The sequence below is a fragment of the Muntiacus reevesi genome, chromosome X (genome assembly GCF_963930625.1).
Source record: "Muntiacus reevesi chromosome X, mMunRee1.1, whole genome shotgun sequence".
In the NCBI taxonomy this organism is placed as follows: Eukaryota; Metazoa; Chordata; class Mammalia; order Artiodactyla; family Cervidae; genus Muntiacus; species Muntiacus reevesi.
In genome coordinates, this window is record NC_089271.1 from 53,664,880 (window position 1) to 53,678,206 (window position 13,327).

A 13,327-nucleotide genomic window follows, 5' to 3' on the forward strand; every position below is an offset into this window, starting at 1 on the left:
CTGCCATGACTTTACTCTGACCTCTGGCAATTTACTCCCCCTGTCTGGGCTTCTGTTTCCTCTCTGCAAAATAAAACATTAAAGCCCATTGTCACAAACAACCTCTCCAACTATATGGCACACTCTGAGGTAACAGTCCTCAGCCCCAGGCTGGGGGTCCACATGATATCCTCACTGACCTATGCAACAGCCAGGACCCAGAGCAGCCCCACAAAAGTTTATCACATACCCTAAGCCCAAGCTCAAGCATCAGAATTTAATTCCTCTTGGGGATTCAAAGTTGGGATTTTTCCCTTCATAATACTCCAGGATCTCCAGGCCAGTTTCCTTTGGCCTCTGATCCCAATTTCAGCCATTTCTGGCCCCTGAGAGAGCTTATGTGGGCTTCCTCAGACCAAGAAATATCCCAGGGCCCTTCCTCTCTGGGGAAACCATGCCAGGTGACCCCTTCCCCGCTCTGCCCTCTGGACCTCCTGGGGAAGTTTGAAAGGACTTTTGTTTACATGTGCCTATAAAAGGCAGGTGCCATCCAAGTAAGCCCACAGACCCTCCTCTGGTAATCAGAAGTCCTGTAAGGGGGGAGTTCGGGGATTTAGTATGCCTGCAGATCTGGGGTGGAGATTCAGCTTTCCCACACACTAATTGTTTGGCTTTGGGCATGTCACAGAGACTCAATTTCCTCATCTGCAATGCATGCCTGGCACACAAAAGGCATTCAGTAAATGATATCCATTATTAATATCATCCTTGACCCCAAATAATAATGGATAAGGTACTTTTAGTGGCAAGAAAAAGAATTTCTTCAAGCCACATGAAGAGGAAAGCAAGAGGACTAATTAAGAGAAGGTTCAAAAATCAAGCCTAACTCTCTAAAGTAGCACTTCTCAAACTTCAGGGGCCAGACTAATCGCCTGGCCATCTTGAATCAGATTTTGATTCAATAGATCAAGAGTAGGCTCCAGATTCTGACTTTCTACAAAGCTCTAGAGTGATGGTGATGCTGCTGGTGTAATAACCACATTCTGACAATACACTAGGGAATACAGTACCTTTGGCAATAGCACTACACTAGGGAATAACCCCTGCTCTGAAACAGCATCAGAATAAACGGTCGCTTCTAATCCCATTACTCAGGTCTGGGTACCTAGTCTTCCCAAATCTGGTCACCAAGTGCCTTTCTCCTTCCAGTCTGTAACCCAGTCCATAAAAATGCTTCCCTGACCCCATTTCCTAACAAAATAAAGAATAACAAATGTGATAGCAGCCTGGCCCTGTCAATGGTCAGATGGGTTGAGGAAGTTTTGACTAGAGATGCAAGCATGTTTTGGGGACTGCCTTAGGTAGGGAGGCAGGATGGGAGTATGAGAGTTGGGTAGTCACCAGAAGAGGTAATATGATGGGCAGATGGACACGGGCATCCTTGGGGAGAGGATGATAAGAGAGGAATTTGAGCAATTTAGCCAGTTTGGGATTTAGAAAGGAGAGACTGGGAGGTGGGGTTGGGATAAAGTGGGTAACTTCTCACTTAGCAGGGCAAAGTTCCAGACAACATGAGCAAGCATCACCTCCTCTGTTCAGGGGAAAGTAAAGGTGACTGGGTCTTTTTCAAGCACTCAGAGGATAAGAACCTGGCCTGGAGCAAGGAGGGTGGGCACATGCAGGTGGAAACGACAGCTCTGTCATTAAGACTCCCTTGTAAAGGCTGTTGTGAGAGGTGAGGGGAGGGAAGTGGACCAATTTTAGGAGGAGTCACTCTCTAGCTGCTCTAGAGGGCTGTCACCCCAATATCTTCCAAGAGAACTACTGGTCTCTGAGCCTAGCTCTCAGCAGACCCCTCAAGAACTACTTGGAGGGAGGAAGGCAGGGGGTAAGCAAAAAGAGAACCCTGGCTCTGATCCAACCCAGGGAAAGAAGGAAAATACAGCCCCTACTGCTTGGGGTTATGCATAGCCTAAGGTCTGGGTCATAACCTACTGCAGGTTCTTTCCTCTTTTAAAGGTGTTTAGATAATGAGAAGCACAAAATGGTGTCCTTGATTAGCTCTGTTTACTTTCTATGGCTTTTCCAGCCTCTTCCGCCCCTACCAGCACATTCTAACTGCCCCACATGAAGGAATTCAAACTCATCTGGCCCGCTCAGCAGGAAGGGAAGCCTGTTTTGTCCACAGCTGGTGAACAAAACAATGCATGGCTTGTTTATCTGACAGAAGGAGGCAAAAGCCGCTTGATCACCATGAAGGGATACAGACCTCTGAAGGCCTCCTCACACCCTCACACTGTTAGCTGGAGGACCCTGTTGATCTGGAGACCTTCCTTATATAGATCCAAACAAGGAGGAACATGTATATGTATGTAAATGTGTGAAAGTGTATGTATGGGTAAGTACGCATGTGCATGTACGGGTAAGTATGTGTATATCTATGTATATGTGTGTATATATATATATGATTTTAAAGAGAACTTTAAGACAAGACCTTTCTTTTCAGTTGGGGAGCTATAATTTTGGTCATCTGAGACATAGGTACTTTATGTAGAGGGGACTTTTGGTACCCAGTTCTGCTGTTCCACCTTCCGCACTTCTTCTACCTCCCCTCCCCTCTTGGAATAGCCAGGTCAAGTTCTTTCATAAGGATCTGCTGAATCCCCTGCCTCTCCACCCTCTACCTAAGGATCCATTCAAGGCTAAAAAGAAACCCAGAGTAGTGAATAAGAAAGGAAAGGAATGCTGGGTTGGGAGTAAGACTCCCTCAAATGCTGTGATGTGTGTCAAGGGGTGTCTTTTGACTTTCCAAGTATGAAAGTAAAGAGCAATACCCTCATTTGGTTAGGGCTTTTACATTTGACTTTCTGCTTTCATTTCTCCATTTTTTCAAATTAGAATCTTTAAAACACGGGGACACCTATTTTTCTAAAGGAGGTTGGAGGGAGGCAACCATATGAAAGAAGTGGGAGAGCTCTGCAAATATTAGGGGCTAGAAAAATGCTTAGTAGTTTAGAAACACAGTACTTAGAATTCTCTTTCAGACTTGGCTGTGAAGCATATTCTAGTTTACATATCTATGTAAAGGCAGATAAAACATACCCGTCATAGACTGTTTCTTGTCAATGATCCCAAAGGCAAGGAGGTGGATAGTGCATATTTCACAGCCTCTAGGAGCAAGGGGAGCAAGTCAAAAATCTGAATAATGAAAGAGAGTTTTTCTCTCTTCCCTGTATATATAAAAGCTAAGGGTGTAACACCAGAGGGCTGAGGGTGACTTCATATGAGCACACAGGGAAAATGACAATAGGTTCACAGAATACCATCTGTTGAGTCAGCTTCTGCTATGATGCCCAATTTCCTAAACCAACACCCAGAGTGATAAAGAAGGTGGAGCATGTTTGTCCTCCAGCCTTAGTTTCTATCAGTAATACCATAGCGTCCCTTGGGAATGAATGCAGGAATAATACAAGACTTCCTTTCTTTTCCTTTTAAGCCAAATATCTCCTTCAGCTCAAACTCAGTATTGGAGTATCAATTTTCAGGAAAATGATGAACTCCACAAAGATTTTGCCCAAAGTCAAGTCTCAAAACCTTTAGAATTGCTTCTGGTCACTCCCTAAATCATCTCCACTACTAAATGCATGAAGCCCAAAGACAATGTCCAGTAACAGTGAGAACCTCAATAGAACCAAGAGAACCTACTCATTCTGCTTTGAGCAAACATGACAATGAGGATCAGTGCTCAGCAGAGCTGGAACATGGTGAGCAAGGTAGATAGTACAGGGACATGAGGCTGGGGAAGTGCGAAGGCCAGATCACAGTTTTCAAGGTCAGGGTAGGAAGTTTGTGTTTTATTTCCAGTGTAGTGGGAAATAAGCTACTGGAGATTGTTAAGTAGGTGGCAATGATCTAAGTTTTATAAAGATCTCACTAGGCTGATAGATTTAGGCAGGGCAGGAGTAGAAGCAAGGGAACCAGTTTAAAAAGGCTTTTATAGGTAAGAGATAATGGTGATTTGTTCTGGGGAGGAAGTTGTAGGGGTAGAGAAGAGAGGTTTGATTACAGATATCTTGGAGGTAGAGTTGACAATATTCATTGATGGATTGAATGTGGAAAGTGAGGGATAAAGAAGAAGTCATGCCATCAGACTTGCCTGGCATCTATACCTTCTTAGCACAGAATTCATGCCCGAAACTGAGTAATCAGTAGTTATTAAAAAGAAGTTAGCAGTCTTTATCATTCTTTTATTCAAGCATTGAGAGGTACTATGAAACATGCCAAAATGAAGAAGATATGATTCCTGTGCTCAAGAAATTTATAGTGTGGTAGGGGGTCAATATGGGGCTTCCCTGGTGGCTCAGATGGTAAAGAACCTACCTGTAATGGAGGAGACATGTGTTCAATCCCTGTGTTTGGAAGATCCCTTGGAGAAGGAAATGCCAATCCACTCCAGTTTTCTTGCCTAGAGAATCCCATGGCTGGAGGAGCCTGGTGGGCTATAGTCCATGGGGTTGCAACAGTTGGACATGACTTAGCAACTAAACCATCATCACAAGGGGATGAACAAAAATACCTATCTAACTATTCTATATACTAACAATAAAACGCTCAGAAAGAGAAATTAAGGAATCAATCCCATTCACCATTGCAATAAAAAGAATTAAATATCTAGGAATAAATTTACCTAAGGAGACAAAATAACTGTACACAGAAAATTATAAGACATTAATGAAAGAAATCAAAGACTACAAAAACAGATGGAGAAATATTCCATGTTTCTGGGTAGGAAGAATCAATATTGTGAAAATGACTATACTATCAAATGCAATCTACAGATTCAATGTGATCCCTATCAAATTACCAATGGCATTTTTCACAGAAGTAGATCAAAAAATTTCACAATTCATGTGCAAACAGAAAAGACCCCAAAAAGCCAAAGCAGTCTTGAAAAAGAAGAAAGGAGCTGGAGGAATCAACCTGCCTCACTTCAGATTATACTACAAAGCTACAGTCATCAAGACAATATGGTACTGGCACAAAAACAGAAATATAGACCAATGGAACAAGATAGAAAGCCCAGAAATAAACCCATGCACCTATAGGTACCTTATTTTTGACAAAGGAGGCAAGAATATACAATGGGGCAAAGACAGCCTCTTGCATAAATGGTGCTGAGAAAACTGGACAGCTACATGCAAAAAAAATGAAATTAGAACACCTCCTAACATCATACACAAAGATAAACTCAAAATGGATTAAAGACCTAAATGTAAGGCCAGAAACTATAAAACTCTTAGAGGAAAACACAGGCAGAACACACTCAATGACATAAATCAAAGCAAGATCCTCTATGATCCACCTCCTAGAGTAATGGAAATAAAAATAAAAGTAAACAAGTGGGATCTGATTAAATTTAAAAGTTTTTGCACAGCAAAGGAAACTATAAGCAAGGTGAAAAGACAACCCTCAGAATGGGAGAAAATAGTAGCAAATGAAACAACCCACAAAGGATTAATTTCCAAAATATATAAGCAGCTCATACAACTCAATATCAGAAAAACAAACAACCCAATCAAAAAGTGGGAAAAAGACCTAAACAGACATTTCTCCAAAGAAGACATACAGATGTCTAACAAACACATGAAAAGCTGCTCAACATCACTCATTATTAGAGAAATGCAAATCAAAACTACAATGAGATATCACCTCACACTGGTCAGAATGGCCCTCATCAGAACATCTACAAACAATAAATGCTGGAGAGGGTGTGGAGAAAAGGGAATGCTCTGCACTGTTGGTGGGAATGTAAATTGATAGAGCCACTATAGAAAAAGGTAGAGAGATTCCTTAAAAAACTAGGAATAAAACCACGATATGATCCAGCAATCCCACTCATAGGCATATACCCCGAGGAAACCAAAATTGAAAGAGACACATGTATCCTATTGTTCATTGCAGCACTATTTACAATAGATAGAACATGGAAGCAACCTAAATGTCCATCCACAGATGAATGGATAAAGAAGTTGTGGTACATATTTACAATGGAATATTACTCAGCCATAAAAAGGAACACATTTGAGTCATTTCTAATGAGGTGGATGAACCAGAACCTATTATACAGAGTGAAGTGAGTCAGAAAGAGGAGGATAAATACTGTATTCTAACACACATATAGAGAATCTAGAAAAATGGTACTGAAGAATTTATTTACAGGGCAACAATGGAGAAACAGACATAGAGAATAGACTTATGGACATGGGGAGAGAGGAGGAGAGGGTGAGATGTATGGAAAGAATAACATGGAAACTTACATCACCATATGTAAAATAGATAGCCAACAGGAATTTGCTGTATGGCTCAGGAAATTCAAACAGGGTCTCTGTATCAACCTAGAGGGGTGGGATGGAGAGGGAGATGGGAGGGAATTTCAAAAGGGAGGGGATATATGTATACCTATGACTGATTCATGTTGAGGTTTGACAGAAAACAGCAAAAATCTGTAAAGCAATTATCCTTCAATAAAAAATAAATTAATTTTAAAAAATCTATGTAACTAAGCAGAGTAGAATATCATGTCATAAAGGAAATGCCAACAAAATGAGAGTTTAAAAAAAGAACAAGGGTTTTACTGTACTGAGGACTATATTCAATATGTTATAAAACCTATAATGGAAAAGAATTTTTAGAAAGAATATTATATATCTTTATGTATCTCCAAATCACTTTGCTGTACACCTGAAATTAACATGATATATTGTAAATCAACTATACTTCAATAAAAATTTAAAACCATTCATGTAATAAAAACATTATTAAGCAAGTTTTCTTATTTTTTTGTTGAAAATGCTATAAAATCAGTGGTGTCTAAAACCAGACAGTCAAGGAGGAAACAAAGAAGAAAGCACAGCTAGTTGAATCAAGGAAGACTTTGCAGAGCCTCTAATTTTGAAAACTCAGGATAATTTCAACAGGAGGAGACTGGGGAAGAGGTCGTGTGAGGTGTTTGTAAAAACAAGAGTGGGAAGAGCAGGAATATACTGAAGGAAGAACATAGAGTTTCTCTAAGGCATACAGGAAATAAAATTAGAATGATGCAACAACATGGTGAGCCTTAAGTGTTTATCATAACATTTACTTTACCAACAGGCAAGACAGAGGCTTTGGAGGTTCCAGGATAGGAGGAAAGATATGGTAAATTAAGCAGTATGTTAGGAAGGTTATTCTCATAGCCATATGTAAGATGAATTATGTGGATAAATACTGAAAGCATAGTGAAGTGAGTAGGTTAGTGCAATAGACTTAATAAAAGGTATAACTAGAGAGGTGACAGTGAGGGTGGAGCAGAATGAAAGAATGTGTGAGAAAGGATATAAGAGACAGAATCAAGAAACTTGGACTACTAATTAAATATGGAGGAAAGAGAAGTTAAGATGACCATAAAACAGCTAGTGGTATCACTAACTAGATTGGGAAGTTGAGAACCAGAGCTAGCTTCAGGAGACACGAGTTTGACTTCAGACATGAGCATGTTTGATATGCTGTCTAATGTAGATAGTCATGCCCCACAAGCAGCCTGATATCTGGGCTGCAGTGCTAGAAAGAGGTTAGGGCAGAGTATGGACACGTGGTCATTATCCACAGAGAGGGGGCAGCCGAGGCTGTGGCAGTACATGTGACTGCCCACAGTATATGCATGCAAAGGAAACAGAGTGGATGACATATCTCTACAGAACAGCTAAAGAGGAAGAAGAGCTAATCAAAAAGACAAAACAATAAAATGCAATTTTCAATGATATTGGCAATATATTTTTTAAAACTGTCAGCAAAGTTGCAGGGAAAGAAGCATTCTTATAAACTGCTGGATGGGAATGGACTGGGTGTTTGCCTTAAGGAAACTTGCCATATGTCATCAAGAGACATAAAAATGTTCCTACTGTGCTTGCTTTAGCTGACATATACTAAAATCAGAACAATATAGAGAAGATCAGCATGGCTGTCCCACAAGGATGACATGTAAATTTGTGAAGCACTGCATATTTTTTTCTAGAATTAGAGAGTGGTGGTGGCTATATAACCTTGTAAAAATACTAAAACCCACTTAATTCCACACTTGAAAGTAATTAATTTTATGGTTGGTGAATTATATTTGTTTTTAAAAATGTTTGATGTATGAAGCAGGGCACCCAAAGCCGGAGTTCTGTGACCACCTAGAGGGATGGAGTGGGAAGGGAAGTGTGAGAAGGTTCAAGAGTGAGGAGACATGTGTATGCCTATGGCTGAGTCATACTGATGTATGGCAAAAACCATCACAATGCTGCAAAATAATTATCCTTCAATTAAAATAAATAAATTTAAAAAAATGTTCCTACCCTTTAATCTAATCTTTCCATTCCAAGGATTCTATCCTAAGAGAGCAATAAGAAATGAACATATTGATTTATGTACAAGAAGTGTCAACGACTGCAGGGTTAATTATAATGCAAAATTAGGAATATCCTAACTGTTCAAAATTTTGGAAGTTAGGTGAAGTACTGTGTATCTACATGAAGGAATAATAGTCTACCATAGTTGTGTTGTTGTTTAGTTGCTCAGTCGTGTCTGACTCTTTGTTACCCCATCAACTGTAGCCCACCAGGCTCCTCTGTCTGTGGGATTCTCCAGGCAAGAATATTGGAGTGGGTTGCCATTTCCTTCTCCAGGGGATCTTTCCAAACCAGGGAGAGAACCCACATCTCCTGCATTGCAGTCAGATTCTTTTTTCCTTTGTTAATTTGAGAAACATTTTTATAGCCCTTTGAGTACATGATTAAACTTTTTATTTCAAACACTTATCCTGTATGGATCTATATAAAGTGAAATATTTAAATGCGCTTCTGTTTATTTTTTTACTTAAATAAGACATTATTATTCATTCAATAAATATTTATAGGCTGGCAACCACATTCCAACCATTTTTTAGAATGTCTTTGTTCATGTACAAAACAAAAGTTGTTTTGAGGGCTTCTGTATATTGCATATTTCTGTTTCTATTTCTCTCTATATATCAGTGTCTCTAACATTCAGAAAACTAAGATCATGGCATCTGGTCCCATCACTTCATGGCAAATAGATGGGGAAACAATGGAAACAGTGTCAGACTTCATTTTTTTGGGCTCCAAAATCATTGCAGATGGTGATTGCAGCCATGAAATTAGACGCTTACTCCTTGGAAGGAAAGTTATGACCAACCTAGATAGCATATTAAAAAGCAGAGACATTACTTTGCCAACAAAGGTCCATCTGGTCAAGGCTATGGTCTTTCCAGTGGTCATGTATGGATGTGAGAGTTGGACTGTGAAGAAATCTGACCACCGAAAAATTGATGCTTTTGACCTGTGGTGTTGGAGAAGACTCCTGAGAGTCCCTTGGACTGCAAGGAGATCCAACCAGTCCATCCTAAAGGAAATCAGTCCTGGGTGTTCATTGGAAGGACTGATGTTGAAGCTGAAACTCCAATACTTTGGCCACCTCATGCGAAGAGTTGACTCACTGGAAAAGACCCTGATGCTGGGAGGGATTAGTGGCAGGAGGAGAAGGGGACAAGAGAGGATGAGATGGCTGGATGGCATCACTGACTTGATGAACATGAGTTTGAGTAAACTCCAGGAGTTTGTGATGGACAGGGAGGCCTGGCATGCTGTGATTCATGGGGTCGCAGAGTCGGACACGACTGAAAGACTGAACTGAACTGAACTCCATCTCTATCTCTGTCTCCATGTCTGCTCCTATTGGTGCATATATTTTTTTAAGTTAATTTATTTTAATTGGAGGATAATTGCAATATTGGGATGTTTTTTGCCATATATCATCATGAATCAGCCACAGGTGCACATGTCTCCCTCCATCTTGAAACACTGCCCCCCCCCCGCCACCTCCCTCCCCACTCCATCCCTCTGGGTTGTCCCAGAGCACCGGCCCTGAGTGCCCTGCTTCATGCATTGAACTTGCACTGGTCATCTATTTTACATATGGTAATATAAATTTTTAAATGCTATTCTCTCAAATCACCACACCCTCACCTTCTCCCACAGAGTCCAAAAGCCTGTTCTTTACATCTGTGTCTCTTTTGCTACCTTGCATATAGGGTTGTTATTACCGTTTTTCTAAATTCTACATATATGTGATAATATACAGTATTGGTGTTTCTCTTTCTGACTTACTTCACTCTGTATAATAGGCTTCAGTTTCATTCAAATCATTAGAACTGACTCAAATGTATTCCTTTTCATAGCTGAGTAACATTCCATTGTGTATATGTACCACAACTTCCTTATCCATTCATCTGCTGATGGACACTGAGGTTGCTTTCATGTGCTAGCTATTGTAAGCAGTGCTTCAGTGAACATTGGGGTACATGTATCTCTTTCAATTCTGGTTTCCTTGGTGTGTATGTCCAGCAGTGGGATTGCTGGGTCATATGACAGTTCTATTTCCAGTTTTTTAAAGGAATCTCCACGTGATTCTCCATAGTGCCTGCACCATTATGCATTCCCACCAACAGTGTAAGAGGGTTTCCTTTTCTCCACACCCTCACCAGCATTTATTGTTCATAGACTTTTTGATGGTGGCCATTCTGACCTGCGTGAAATGATACCTCATTGTGGTTTTGATTTGCATTTCTCTAATAACGAGTGATGCTGAGCATCTTTTCATGTGTTTATTAGCCATCTGTATGTCTTCTTAGGAGAAATGTCTGTTTAGTTCTTTTGCACACTTTTTGATTGGGTTGTTTGTTTTTCTGGTATTGAGCTGCATGAGTTGCTTGTATATTTTGGAGATTAATTCTTTGTCAGTTATTTTGTTTGCTATTGTTTTCTTCCATTCTGAAGGCTGCCTTTTCACCTTGCTTATAGCTTCCTTCATTGTGCAAAAGTTTTTAAATTTAATTAGGTCCCATTTGTTTACTTTTATTTCTGTTACTCTGGGAAGTGGGTCATAGAGGATCTTGCTGTGATTTATGTCAGAGAGTGTTCTGCCTATGTTTTCCTCTAAGAGTTTTATAGTTTCTGGCCTTACATTTAGATCTTTAATCCATTTTGAGTTTATTTTTGTGTAGTATACTCATTTTCACTATATTGATTTTTCCAATCCATGAACATGGTATATTTCTCCATCTATTTGTGTCATCTTTGAATTCTTTCATCAGTGTTTTATAGTTTTCTATCTATAGTTCCTTTGTTTCTTTAGGTAAATTTATTCCTAAGTATTTTATTCTTTTCATTGCAATGGTGAATGGAATTGTATCCCCAGGACAAGATGGCTTCAGAGGTGAATTCTACCAAAAATTTAGAGAAGAGTCACAGCTATCCTACTCAAACTCTTCCAGAAAAGTGCAGACGAAGGCAAACTCCTAAACTCATTCTATGAGGCCACTATCACCCTCATACCAAAACCAAAGATGCCACAAAAAAAGAAAACTACAGGCCAATATCACTGATGAACATAGATGCAAAAATCCTCAACAAAATTCTAGCAAACAGAATCCAACAACATATTTAAAAGATCATACATGATGACCAAGTGGGCTTTATTCCAGGGATACAAGGATTCTTCAATATCTGCAAATCAATCAATGTGATACACCATATTAATAAACTGAAAGATTAAAAATATATGATTGTCTCAATAGATGCAGACAAAGCCTTTGACAAAATTCAATACCCATTTATGATAAAAACTCTCCAGGAAGCATGCACAAAAGGAATATACTTCAACATAATAAAAGCTATAAATGACAAACCCACAGCAAACATTATCCACAATGGTGAAAAACTGAAAGCATTTCCTATAAAATCAGGAACAAGACAAGTGTACCCACTCTCACCACTACTATTTAACATAGTTTTGGAAGTCCTAGCCACAGGAATCAGAGAAGAAAAAGAAATAAAAGGAATCCAGATTGGAAAAGAAGTAAAACTCTCATGGTTTGCAGATGATATGATCCTCTACATAGGAAACCCTAAAGATAACACCAGAAAATTATTAGAGCTAATCAATGAATGTAGAATTCCAAAGAATAGCAAGAAGGGATGAGAAACCCTTCCTCAGTGATCAATGCAAATAAATAGAGGAAAACAATACAATGGGAAAGACTAGAGATCTCTTCAAGAAAATTAGAGATACCAAGGGAACATTTCATGCAAAGATGGGCACAATAAAGGACAGAAATGGTATGAACCTAACAGAAGCAGAAGAAATTAAGAAAAGGTGGCTAGAATACACAGAAGAACTATACAAAGAAGATCTTAATGACCTAGATAACCACGATGATGTGATCACTCACCTGGAGCCTGATATCCTGGAGTGTGAAGTCAAGTGGGCCTTAGGAAGCATTACTACAAACAAATCTAGTGGGGGTGATAGAATTCAAGCTGAGCTATTTCAAATCCTAAAAGATGATGCTGTGAAAGTGCTGCACTCAATATGCCAGCAAATTTGGAAAACTCAGCAGTGGCCACAGGACTGAAAATGTCAGTTTTCATTCCAATCCCAAAGAAAGGCAATGCCAAAGAATGTTCAAACTACTGCACAATCGCACTCATCTCACACGCTAGCAAAGTAATGCTGACAATTCTCCAAACCAGGCTTCAACACTATGTGAATAAAGAACTTCCAGATGTTCAGGCTGGATTTAGAAAAGGTAGAGGAACCAGAAATCAAGTTACCAACATCTGCTGGATCAGAGAAAAAGCAAGAGAGCTCCAGAAAAACATCTACTTCTGCTTTACTGACCATGCCAAAGCCTTTGACTGTGTGGATCACAACAAATTGTGGAAAATTCTTAAAAAGATGAGAATACCAGACCACCTAATATGCCTCCTGAGAAATCTGGGTGCAGGTCAAGAAGCAACAGTTAGAACTGACATGAAACAATAGACAGGTTCCAAATCAAGAAAGGAGTATGTCAAGGCTGTATATTGTCACCTTGCTTATTTAACTTAAATGTAGAGTACGTCATGCCAAATGCTGTATTGGATGAAGCACAAGCTGGAATCAAGATTACTGGGAGAAATATAAATAACCTTAGATATGCAGATGATACCACCCTTATGGAAGAAAGTGAAGAGGAACTGAAGAACCTCTTGATCAAAGTGAAAGAGGAGAGTGAAAAAGCTAGCTTAAAACTCAACATTCAAAAAACCGAGATCATGGCATCTGGTCCCTTCAGTTCATGGCAAATAGATGGGGAAACAATGGAAACAGTGACAGACTTTATTTTCTTGAGCTCCAAAAGCACTGCAGATGGTGACTGCAACCTTGAAATTAAAATATGCTTGCTCCTTGGAGGAAAAGTCCTGATAAA

General features: G+C 39.6%; 1 protein-coding gene and 1 non-coding gene across 4 annotated transcripts in view; one reads left to right on the forward strand and one right to left on the reverse strand.

Annotated features, from left to right (window-relative positions):
- SHROOM4 (shroom family member 4) overlaps positions 1 to 13,327 on the reverse strand; it is a 236,925-nt gene that overhangs the window by 55,461 nt on the left and 168,137 nt on the right. The gene's annotated exons all lie outside the window — the stretch shown is intronic.
- Positions 7,923 to 8,026, forward strand: LOC136154915 (U6 spliceosomal RNA). The gene has a single exon (XR_010660616.1). It is a non-coding gene; the product is annotated as a U6 spliceosomal RNA (small nuclear RNA).